The following is a 13,187-nucleotide window of genomic DNA, read 5'->3' as shown; positions in this document are numbered from 1 at the left end:
GAGACAGAGAGACATCAACAGACAGACAAGGCAACAGATTCAGAGAGACAGAGAGAGACATCGAGAGACCGACAAGGCGACAGAGACAGAGAGACAGAGAAAAAAGGAGGATGCTTTTGGGGCATGACTGCCGCAAATGTCTGCCCCAAAAACATCCTCCTTTTCTCTCTGTCTCTCTTTGTGTTATTATTATTATTATTTTTAGCAATACAGAGAGAGACACACAGAGCGAGAGAGAGACACATCGAGAGACCGACAAGGCGACAGAGACAGAGAGAAAAGGAGGATGTTTTTGGGGCAGTCATGCGGTTTAGATCACCATCAAGACCTCATTCTCTCCTGAATACATACTGACTGAAGCAGCCGTGGGTTGTTCCTCACACACACACAATGCATCCTAACCCAAGCTGCCTCGGGTCTCTGTTTCACACTCTGTGGTACATTAGTCTAAAGTAAAGTCAAACAAAACATTTGGCTCATCATCCCAGCACTAACACAAGCCCTAATACTTCATAATGGGATCCTAAGGGGGTGTGTGTGCTTGAACACTATTCTAACGCAAGCACTAACACAAGCCAAGCCATAATGCTTCATAATGGATCCTTTAGGGCCCATTCTACAACATAATATAAAGGAGAGACAGTCCTACCTCTTTCATATTTTTGGGGGTGGATAGGTTAGAAAGGAAAGTACGGGGGAGAGAGGATGCTAGAGTAGTGGGTCAGATTCAAAACTAGCAGCTGTACACAGTATGTGATCAAGAGGCAGCGGCTGAGACCACTACACGACCACAGGCCTCATTTTTGTCTTAATTGTCTTGTTTTGAACTCGTTGTACAAAATAATAAAGTGCATTACGAGAGGATATTCATAAAGCATAGCTCTTTATTAGCTAGCTATAACGGTCTCCGGCCATGATCAATTGAAAATGACCTCATGACCTGGGTGGTATTAACCAATCATAGCGCAGTATGATATGACAGTAGAACGCAACCTATTAAAATTCAGTACGTTGACGCATATGAATATTACATCCCCCTTCTTTAAAAAAAAACATTTTTAAGGGTTTCTTCTGAATACATGCTCTGTAGTTTGAACTCGAGGTAAGTAACCATGTAGACTGCACCAACTGCGTAACGCATCAACATAACAGACTGAAACAATGATTCAAAATACTGTTACTTTGTGAACCAAGATTTCTCGGCAACTCAGCTTTTCACTGTAGCAATGACATCAACATTTCAAACAAATACAATACCAAAGCATTTCAAGTTAACTTTTCGATAACAAGTTTACAGTCTGGAACACATTTAGGGCTGCGATCCGCCTACACCCTTTGACATTTCACAGGTCTAGGACAGCTCTAGCCTTGAACTCTCTTCCTGATCTTGTGTGGTATGAAGCTGAGTATGCCTCTGTCAGTCAACAGTTATTGTGGTGTTACAGGTAAGTATGGTGTGTGTTGTGTGTGTGTGTTTAGTCCACTATGGTCTCTTTCAGGAAAACAGTTAATTTCATCAGTTTGTTGTCATTGTCACCTACTGAACACAAAAGAACAATGTCTTCTATTTGTTTGCACATTCCAAAACAAAATGGCCCGTGCTCTCTGTTTACACTTTTCCATGCCCATGTGTCCAACATGGATCTTTGTCAAAATCTATTTTTTGAGACTGGTAGGAATGATGATTTTCTGGAAAGTAATGTTGTGTTGCTCGTCTCAGAGGAACTCACTAGACTGCTTTAGCAGCGAACGCAGGAGTACATTAGTATTAGAGATGCTGGGTGTGAACTTGGCTAAGTAGTTGACCATGCCAAGCACCGTTTCCAGCTCTGCGCGGCTCTTTGGTGGCTCCATGTCCTCTATGGCAGAGATCTGCTTTGGATCTGGCTTGATTCCATTCGCAGTGAGAAGACGTCCAAAGTAGCTGACCTCTGTAGCGCCAACTGTGTTCTTCTCAGGGTTGAGCCGGACTCCTCTCTCGCAGCATCTCGCAGTTTCTGTCGTATTCCTCTTTGGTTCGACCATAGACAAGGATGTCATCCACAATTGCCACAACTCCATCGAGGCCTTCATACATCTCATTGTTCTTTCGCTGAAACTCGCCTTGGACTGAGATACTCCCAAAAAGGCAAGCGATGAAATCTGTAGTCTTGTTCAAGTCTCTTGGGTGAGCTTGCCTGTGCCTGGTTTCCCCACCACCACCGACCCAATCCAGCGGTTCTGTAACCTTGGTGACGATGGCAGATTGCTCCATGCTCTCCAACTTTTTCTTCAGAAGGGCACAGAGCAAGGGGAATCTGTCTCGGTGGGTAGACCTACAGTGGTTCTTCCTGTAAAAGTTGTGTCATACTGCTACACACCTTGCGGGCTGCCGCAGAATTCTGTTATTTAATTGTCATCAATTGTTACCATTAATGCTAGTTAGTGCTAGTTTGACCACCAGAGGGCATCTTTAAGAAGCATTTGATAGCCTTAAATATTGGCTGTCCTAGAGAATTTAAAACCTTTTTTCTAAGAACATAGTATATGGGATTAATTTTAAGAAATGTAGCTGAATTAATTTGTTTAATATTATAGTGTTTCTATTCCAAGAAAAACGAAACACTCAGGGTTTCCGATAGAAAAACAAGGCGCTGTACAACGTGATGGTTGGGAGTAGGCTACAGTACTAAGACCACACCCTAATTGTAGTCTGACCAATACAAAAATGGAGATTCAGTGAAAATAAAAATGTATTTGATTTACCAAGACCAGTCCCCATGCTTGTCTCAGAGCAGCGTGAAATGGCGCTGAAATAGTTGATCACAGTAGGTAGGCTATTGCGTCAAATTCACGTGTTGCTCTCTTTTGGAGTTCCGTCTTTCTCTACTCAGTCGCGGAGGTGTGCTTTGATGTCTGCCTGACTGCATTTACTGCTTTTGAGGTGGTACGCTTGTGCTGCCGCCCAAAATGGTTTTCATCTGAGCCTGTACTAGCTCGTGAAATCGGGCTATATCGATAGCTTTGTCCAGCGTTAGCTCAGATCCAACATCCAAAAGTTTCTCTCACTCGTGTTGAGTGCATTCCAAATACAATACTACTTAATCATATCCTTTCACAAGCAGACGCAGCTCAGTCACAAACTGGTCAAACGAGTCGCAAGTGCCCTGTACTTTCTCATGGAATTTGTACCTAGTGAAAATCGACTTGGTCTTTGGCCCGACATATGCTTCAAAACAATCATAGTATGTTTTCAGTAGTTTTGATTCCGCCTCGGTAAGTGTCAATGTGTTGCAAATGTCTCTCCCTTTTTCACTGATCTAGAGGAACCGGTAGCTGCACTTTTCCTCTTTCTTTCAAAAGAACCCGTGAATATTAGCTCCACACGCTGCGTGAACTTGTGTCGGCTAAGTTTGTAGACTCTCAGTCCATTCGAGGTGAAGGAACTCCAGACAAATCCATCTTTTAGTCCTTTAACTCTGACACCATGTCTTGTTTTGCACGCTTCGTACAAAATAATACAATGCATTATGACAGGATCTTTATAAAACGTAGCTCTTTATTAGTTAGCTATAACTGGCGTGTTCATGTGTCTCCGGCCATGATCAACTGAAAATGACCTTACGACCTGGGTGGTCTTAAGGCTAGGCACCACATGCAAAAATGTTGATTTTGCTTCCATCTGTCAATTTTCAGATTTTGGGATATTCTCCAACTATAACTTCCTTAAAATGTACAAATAAAATCGGCAGTAATGCATATTAAAACTTTATTTGTATCATTTTATCCCAACTCATCAACACCTACCATAAATGTCGTTCTTGATAGCATGTTTCATGTAGAACTTCAACCACCATGAATCATATATCATTCAAAAGCTTGTTTTCCTGAGCATATTGTTAGCTAGTCTATACATGGGTAAATCCTTTGTAGACATAGCGCTTCCTGACATCCGATTGGTTACTGGCATTTAAATGCTCTTTCAGGCAACCTGATTTGTTTTAAAAAAAATCTCCCATGTAGAATCCACGTAAAAGAGAGACAAAATGAGAAACCCAGAAGAATATACCTACAGTATGTGAATAAAAATAGGCGATCTCAGTTAGGTGAATGAAAGAAAAACATTTGCCTGATCAGCCGATCGAGGCAGTGGCAGTACAGGAAAAGGGAGGTAGCTGGTGGCAGCGAGTTGAGACAAATTAGTTGAGATGAAGATGACGACAACTAGCAGCGATCTACCAGACAACAGCCAGCCAACGGTGGCTTTTATTCCACATGTCACAAATAAACCAACTTGTACATGATTTGATTTGCCCTTAGTGTCTGTCTAAACATTGGACTGAAAATCACTATAGACCCCACCAACCAGTGATTCTGTCATTCTGTCATGATAGACTGTGAAGGTGATCGTGATGAATTTAGGAGTGTTTACAATTCCTCCAGGTTACAGAAGTGCTCGAAGGGAGATGTGGCATTTGATATTATGTGAGGATGGTTCTTCTAGCCCATGAACTTTATGCAGCTCTAAAAAAAAGTAAGCAAAGTCCTAGGGATTCCTTCCTTGCGTCTCAGCTCATAGAGACATGACAGGAGAATGAAAGGTACATTTTTTTTTTTAAGGGAGACCCATTTCCAGGTGACTTGCTGTGTAAAAATAATATTTATTTCCTTGCTCCAGCAGATATATTCAAAGTTAATTAAAGAGAGTGATAGAAAAATATAACTATACAATGAGACTGTAACATAGGCCTAGAGTGTTAGGGGACTGTAGCCTAATGTGATTTGTGAGAAATTAGCTTTAGCTACATAAAGTAAATACTGATACGCTGATATGCTAATATTTACATAGGGTACCATGCTGATATTTAGTCCTGCAGTTTTGACTGTAATGTCGATAGACATTAGTACTCTTCCCCCCCCCCCCCCCCCCCACTTTAGTTGCAGAGATACAGAGAGGGCTGCAGTCAATGGAGAGTTCTGCAAAGATTATTAGAATAGCATACGCAGATAGACATAGTAGAGTTGCTGAAGGAAGATGCCATCATAGACATTCATGTAACCTTCGATGGCACTTGGCACAAGAGAAGATTCACTTCCAACTACAAGATCGGTGTGTGCATTGGTGCTGGTACCGGCGAGCCATAGAAAATGGTGAAGATCCACCCTGTCACGAAAACCTTGGAGGACATACGTGTTTTAATAGAGGTTGCACAGAAAATGTTACCTGTATATCGTAGGATGTCAAATAACAACCTCCTCAAAATAATTCAAAAGAATGTCTGAACTCTGTAATATGGTCGCGATGCCCCAAAACTGTCTTCGTTGTGGCAAAAGCCACATTGACGTGTTCAATGAGGGAGCCACTGCTATATCAAATGTGATGAACAAATGGTGGTTTGACAGTACTTTGGTGACACTGGAAGCAATCAGAGAGTTGTGAGAGCTGATGCTGCTTCAATGGAGTGTGCCAAGTGTCGGGGCAGGTCCCATGACACAGTCAAAAAAGTAAAGCGGCACCAGCAACAAATAAATGATTTGCAGTATATTAATAGGTGTGCCAAAGAATTGTATATCCCATGGTTCAAAAAAGGTTGGGAACCAGTGTCCTAGACCAGTGGTTCCAAACCCTTTTCGGTTACTGAACCACCAACTCAATTTTGATCTGCCTGGAATACCCCTGAAGTTCACAGTGTTCTCAAGTACCCCTGTGGATAAACCAAGTACCCCCAGGGATCCTAGTACCCCTGGCTGGGAACCACTGTCCTAGACTACAGTATGGTGCCAAACCAAGTGCAATGGACATTGTTATAGGATTATATTTTGCTGCCATATAACCTTATCCCCCAGGCTACCTCACACACTAGAGGCTGAACGTGGCATATGGATCAGGCACAACGCAGGGTCAGTTTAAGTTTAAGTATAGGGATTAATGGGCACTACGGCAGTCGGTGGCACCGGAGATATGATTTCAACTCACATTTCACAGGTTATTTCCTGTCAGACCAGGAATATGAAGATATACCTGCCAAACTCCAATGAATACTCTCCATCTTTTCTTTACACTAATAATATTCCATCTTCCCCTTGTCTCGTCTCCAGTCCTAGACTGCAGTGCCAAAAATCTATATTTCTGTCCATCTCCCTCGTCTTTTAAATACATAAAATAATAAACCAACAAACTTTTAAATGTAATTTTATAACCGTGCATTGAGCATCTGTTGCACATTAGGTCCTCCAGTCTGCCCTGACTTTGGTATGCTATTTTCCCCACTTCAAATACCAATTACAGGCGCAAACCTAACAACATTTCCACAAGACCTGACACAATGCAAAACACATTTCTAACGGAATCAGTTCCATCACAGGGAAAATCAGACTTCTCTTTCACTGCTTTTAGCAAACAAATACCAGCGAAAACAGCCTTCCACTGTTTATCTCTGCCATGGGCATTTGACTTATTCTGATTGGTCAATACAGTCTAGAGCCTAATTTTTTTTTATTATATATATATATATATATATATATATATATATATATATATATATATATATATATATATATATATATATATATAAATAATCACACGACCATACGGATATCCGCAAAAATGTCATGAAATTATTTGAATGGTGAAATAATGTCACATTTCTATCCCTTAGACTACAGTATGTAGTCTAGGGATACATTCTCTGCACCTTGCCCTTCAATATGGTAATATTGATGTTAAACAATGTACTGTATTATGTACTGTTGCCCAGTGCCAACATAAGGGGATGCCAAGATACCAACCCAGCTGTGTCAATGACAAGCTGTGTGTGTGCTTCATGACGGCTATGCCAGGCACGTCTTCTGGAACACTTAATGGTAGCCAATGTCAGAGGACAACTCTCCAGGCAGGACACAGCGACGTTATTGGTTGCTCTTGCACCCAGACCACCCACCCACACATACAAACAATCCAAACCCCCTGTGGAGCAACATCCTGCACAGTTGACAGGCTGAGTCTGACAGGTAATACCCAAGTGTGTGTGTGTGTGTGTGTGTGTGTGTGTGTGTGTGTGTGTGTGTGTGTGTGTGTGTGTGTGTGTGTGTGTGTGTGTGTGTGGTGTCAGTGCACTGTAGCATGTCTCCAACTCCATATCTCCACGGGGCATAGACAGACAGCCACTGGGCAGCTGTTAGGCTGGCGCTGCCAACCTGATGATCCGGAAGATAACAGGGTGACTGACTTAACACAATAACAGAAGATTTTTTTCAAGATGTCGGGTTGGGATTCTCGGGACACAGTAGTGAATCACAGCTGATTCTTTTTTGGATCACTGCTCAAGACCGGACACGTATTAAAGACATTAGTAAAGGAACTCAATCTCAACTCTTAGACCAACTCATAGCCAAACTGGTTAAAAAATAGTGCACTATAAAGGGAGCCGTTTGGAATGAAACCTGGGTCTCGTGTGACCAATGGGTGGATTATGCTGATGAAGGGCCATGTCATAGGGCTATAACCTATGACTGGAATAGAACAGCCTGTTATTTGGGACATGGATTCTACAAGGTGTGGCCTTCAAATGTTGTTCAATTATTAACGGACCTAACGTGTGACAGGAAAACATTCCCCACACCATTACACGAACGCCACCAGCCTGTACCATTGACACCAGGCTGGATGGGGCCATGTACTCATGCTACTTACGCCAAATCCTGACCTCAGCATTACGCAACAGGAACCGGGATTCGTCAAACCAAGCAATATTTTTCCACTCCTTAATAGTCCTGTGTTGGTGATCGCTTGACCAATGGGCTGGATAGGAGTGGAACCTGGTGTGGTAGTCTGCCGTGACAACGACCGACGAGTTGTGAGTTCCGAGATGCCATTCTGTACACCACTGTTGTAATGCGCCGTTATTTGCCTGTTTATGGCCCGCCGGTTAGCTTGAACAATTCTTGCCATTCTCCTTCGACCTCTCTCATCAACAAGCTCTTTTCAACAACAAGACTGCCGCTAACTGGATGTTTTTGTTTGTCGCAACATTCTCGGTAATCCCTAGACACTGTCGTTTGTGAACAGCCCAAGAGGCTGGACGTTTCATGAGATACTAAAACCGGCGTGCCTGGCACCGACGATCATGCCATAATCAAAGTTGCTTAGTTCACTAGTTTTGCCCATTCTAAGTTAAATTGTTCAACAGTAACGGAATGCATCAATGCCCGTCTGCCTGCTTAAGATACAGCAAGACAATGCCATGTGTACTGTCTGTAGGATAAAATAATTTTATGGGGGGGGGGGGGGGGTGCGATGTATTAAACGGTCCTGTGATTTATACACACACACTGAGTTTACAGATATTAAGAACAACTTCATAATATTGAGTTGCACCCCTTTTGCACTCAGAAAATTCTCAATTCGTTGGGGCATGGTGTTGGAAGCGTTCCACAGAAATGCTGGCCGTTGACTCCCACAGTTGTGTCAAGTTGGCTGGATGTCCTTTGGGTGGTGAACCATTCTTTATACACACAGTAAACTGTTGAGTGTGAAAAAGCAAGCAGCATTGCAGTTCTTGACACACTCAAACCGGTGAGCCTGGCACCTACTACCATACCCCGTTAAAAAGGAACTTATATTAATTGTCTTGTCGATTCACCCTCTGATTTTTCCTGCCAGACCTGGAATTCGAAGATGTGCATTTGGAAAGTATTCAGACCCCTTGACTTTTTCACATTTTGTTACATTAGATCCTTATTCTAAAGTGGATTAAAACAAATTCCCTCAGTCTACAAACATTACACTTTAATGACCCAAAAATGTAAAAAAAAAAATGTTTCCAAATTTATTACAAATAAAAAAACAAAGTATTAAGACCCTTAAGTATTGAGTAAGTATTGAGACCCTTTGCTACAACACTCAATATTGAGCTCAGGTGCATCTTGTTTATTGAGCTCAGTTGCATCTTGTTTCCAATGGTCATCCTTGAGCTGTTTCTACAACATGATTGGAGTCGACCTGTGGTAAATTCAATTGATTAGACATGACTGGTAAAAAGGCACACACTTGTTTACAGTGCATGTCAGAGCAATTTGTCCATAGAGCCCCGAGACAGGATTGTGTCGAGGCACAGATCTGGGGAAGGGTACCAAAACATTTATGCAGCGTTGAAGCTCCTCAAGAACACAGTGGCCTCCATCATTCTTTATTGGAAGAAGTTTGGACCGCCAAGACTTCCTAACTGAGCAATTGGGGGAGAAGGGCCTTTGTCAAGGAGTTGGTCAATGGTCACTGACAGAGCTCCAGAGTTCCTCTGTAGAGATGGGAGAACCTTCCAGAAGGACAACCATCTCTGCAGCACTCCACCAATTAGGCCTTTATGGTAGAGTGGCCAGACGGGAGCCAATCCTCAGTAAAAGGTACATGACAGCCCGTTTGGAGTTTGCCAAAGACACCAAAAGACTCAGACCATGAGAAACAATATTTTCTGGTCTGATGAAATCAAGATTAAACTTTTGGTCCTGAATGGGAAGCATCACACTTGGAGGAAACCTGGCACCATCCCTACGGTGAATCGTGGTGGCAGCATCATGCTATGGGGATGTTTTTCAGCAGCAGAGACAGGGAAATTAGTCAGGCTCGAGGCAAAGATGAACGGAGCAAAGTACAGAGGAGATGCTTGATGAAAACCTGCTCCAGGACCAGGAATGTTCACCTTCCAACAGGACAACGACCCTCAGCACACCCAAGACAACACAGTAGTGGCTTTGAGACAAGTCTCAATGTCCTTCAGTGGCCCAGCCAGAGCTCAGACTTGAACCCTATCAAACATCTCTGGAGAGACCTGAAAATAGCTGTGCAGCAACACTCACCATCCAACCTGACAAGAGCTTGAGAGGATCTGCAGAGAAGAATGGGAGAAACTCCCCAAATACAAGTGTGCTAAGCTTGTAGCGTCATATCCAAGAAGACTCCAGGCTTAAATCGCTGTCAAAGATGCAATTTAAGCGATTTTAGAATAAGGCTGTAATGTAACAAAAGGTGGACAAAGTCAAGTGCTCTTAATACTTTCCGAAGGCACTGTGTATGTGCATGCATGGCGATTGAAAATTATGCAGACAATTACATTGATGGAAGCCACAATATATTTGCAATATTAAAGCCGATTTACCCACTAAAAATGTGGCAAACAACTAACTTTTTGTCCTGAATACAAAGTGTTATGTTTGTGGCAATGCAATCAACACATTACTGAGTACCACTCTCCATAATTTCAAGCATAGTGTTGGCCCCTCATGTTATGGGTATGCTTGTAATCGTTAAGGACTGGAGTTTTTCAGGATAAAAAAGAAACGGTATGGAAATAAGCACAGGCAAAATCCTAGAGGAAAACCTGGTTCAGTTCTCTTTCCACCAGACACTGGGAGACGAATTCACCTTTCAGCGGGATAAAAACCTAAAACACAAGGCCAAATCGACAGTGGCGTTGCTTACCAAGAAGACAGTGAATGTTCCTGAGTGCACAATCCAGGTGTGGAAAGCTCTTTGAGACTTACCCAGAAAGATACTCAGATGTAATCACTGCCAAAGGTGCTTCTACAAAGTATTGACTCACAGGTGTGAATAACTATTTAAATTAGATATACCTGTAATTCATTTTCAATCAAATATTCTAATCAGTAGCCAGCTAGCACTCACTCACCTGGCTGCTAGCATAGTCATGAAAATGCGCATGAGGGAAGCTCAACAACATTACATTTTTCTAAGTAGTGAGAACACTCAGGAGCAGGCAATGTTGAAAAGTAATGATTTGGAATGTTGTACTTTTCTTAAAATGTAGTTTTGTAATTGACTAAAACAAGCAGACAAGAAAATTGAATTTGAAAAAGGTAAGGTTTTGCTGTGAGCAAATGGGGTAAACTAGGTAACTACAGGATGTTTTCCCCACAGGCAGGCGGGGCCGTTCTATCTTATATCGTCTGGGACTATGAGTATACCAGTCAAATTTAGAAGTGCAAAGTGGAGGTCGACCAATTAGGATTTTTCAAAGCAGATACCGATTATTGGAGGACCAAAAAAAGCTGATGACGATTTTGTTTTTATAATAATGAAAATTACAACAATACTGAATGAACACTTATCTTAATAAGTTACTAATGATGATAAATACAATCCACCTGTGTGTAATCAAGTCTCCATATAAATGCACCTGCACTGTGATAGTCTCAGAGGTCCGTTAAAAGCGCAGAGAGCATCATGAAGAACAAGGAACACACCAGGCAGGTCCGAGATACTGTTGTGAAGAAGTTTAAAGCCGGATTTGGATACAAAAAGATTTCCCAAGCTTTAAACATCCCAAGGAGCACTGTGCAAGCGATAATATTGAAATGGAAGGAGTATCAGACCACTGCAAATCTACCAAGACCTGGCCGTCCCTCTAAACATTCAGCTCATACAAGGAGAAGACTGATCAGAGATGCAGCCAAGAGGCCCATGATCACTCTGGATGAACTGCAGAGATCTACAGCTGAGGTGGGAGACTCTGTCCATAGGACAACAATCAGTCGTATATTGCACAAATCTGGCCTTTATGGAAGAGTGGCAAGAAGAAGGCCATTTCTTAAAGATATGCATAAAAAGTGTTGTTTAAAGTTTGCCACAAGCCACCTGCGAGACACACCAAACATGTGGAAGAAGGTGCTCTGGTCAGATGAAACCAAAATTGAACTTTTTGGCAACAATGCAAAACGTTATGTTTGGCGTAAAAGCAACACAGCTCATCACCCTGAACACACCATCCACACTGTCAAACATGGTGGTGGCAGCATCATGGTTTGGGCCTGCTTTTCTTCAGCAGGGACAGGGAAGATGGTTAAAATTGATGGGAAGATGGATGGAGCCAAATACAGGACCATTCTGGAAGAAAACCTGATGGAGTATGCAAAAGACCTGAGAATGGGACGGAGATTTGTCTTTCAACAAGACAATGCAGACAATGTTTTGCAAGGAGGAATGGGAAAATATTTCAGTCACTCGATGTGCAAAACTGATAGAGACATACCCCAAGCGACTTACAGCTGTAATCGCAGCAAAAGGTGGCGCTACAAAGTATTAACTCAATGAACTTCTGGAGAGAGTTTGCTGCACTGAAAGTAAAGGGGCTGAATAATTTTGCACGCCCAATTTTTCAGTTATTGATTTTTAAAAAAAGTTTGAAATATCCAATAAATGTCGTTCCACTTCATGATTGTGTCCCACTTGTTGTTGATTCTTCACAAAAAAATACAGTTTTATATCTTTATGTTTGAAGCCTGAAATGTGGCAAAAGGTTGCAATGTTCAAGGGGGCCGAATACTTTCGCAAGGCACTGTATATACTGTACTCTATATCATCTACTGCATCTTTATGTAATACATGTATCCCTAGCCACTTTAACTATGCCACTTTGTTTACATACTCATCTCATATGTATATACTGCACTCAATACCATCTACTGTATCTGGCCTATGCCGCTCTGTACCATCACTCATTCATATATCTTTATGCACAAATTCTTTATCCCCTTACACTTGTGTCTATAAGGTAGTAGTTTTGGATTTGTTAGCTAGATTACTTGTTGGTTATTACTGCATTGTCGGAACTAGAAGCACAAGCATTTCGCTACACTCGCATTAACATCTGCTAACCATGTGTATGTGACAAATAAAATTTGATTTGATTTAACCTAACAATTCCACAACTAGAATATGTACATAAAGTAGATGGTATCGAGTACAGTATATACATATGAGATGAGGTATGTAGGTTATGTGAACATTATATTAAGTGGCATTGTTTAAATCAAATCAAATCAAATTAATTTATATAGCCCTTCGTACATCAGGTCATATCTCAAAGTGCTGTACAGAAACCCAGCCTAAAACCCCAAACAGCAAGCAATGCAGGTGTAGAAGCAATGCAGGTGTAAAAGTGGCTAGGCACTGCTGCGTGGGTGGACCAATTCAGTTTGTCCGTGATGTGTACGCCGAGGAACTTAACTTACTACCCTCTCCACTACTGTCCCGTCGATGTGGATAGGGGGTGCTCCTTCTGCTGTTTCCTGAATTCCACAATCATCTCCTTTGTTTTGTTGACGTTGAGTGTGAGGTTATTTTCCTGACACCACACTCCGAGGGCTCTCACCTCCTCCCTGTTGGCCGTCTCATCGTTGTTGGTAATCAAGCC

This window comes from Oncorhynchus mykiss, chromosome 21 (genome assembly GCF_057628025.1).
Source record: "Oncorhynchus mykiss isolate SJ-2025 chromosome 21, ASM5762802v1, whole genome shotgun sequence".
Lineage (NCBI taxonomy): Eukaryota > Metazoa > Chordata > Actinopteri > Salmoniformes > Salmonidae > Oncorhynchus > Oncorhynchus mykiss.
The sequence above is the reverse complement of the archived record's forward strand: the minus strand, read 5'-3'. Positions refer to the sequence as shown.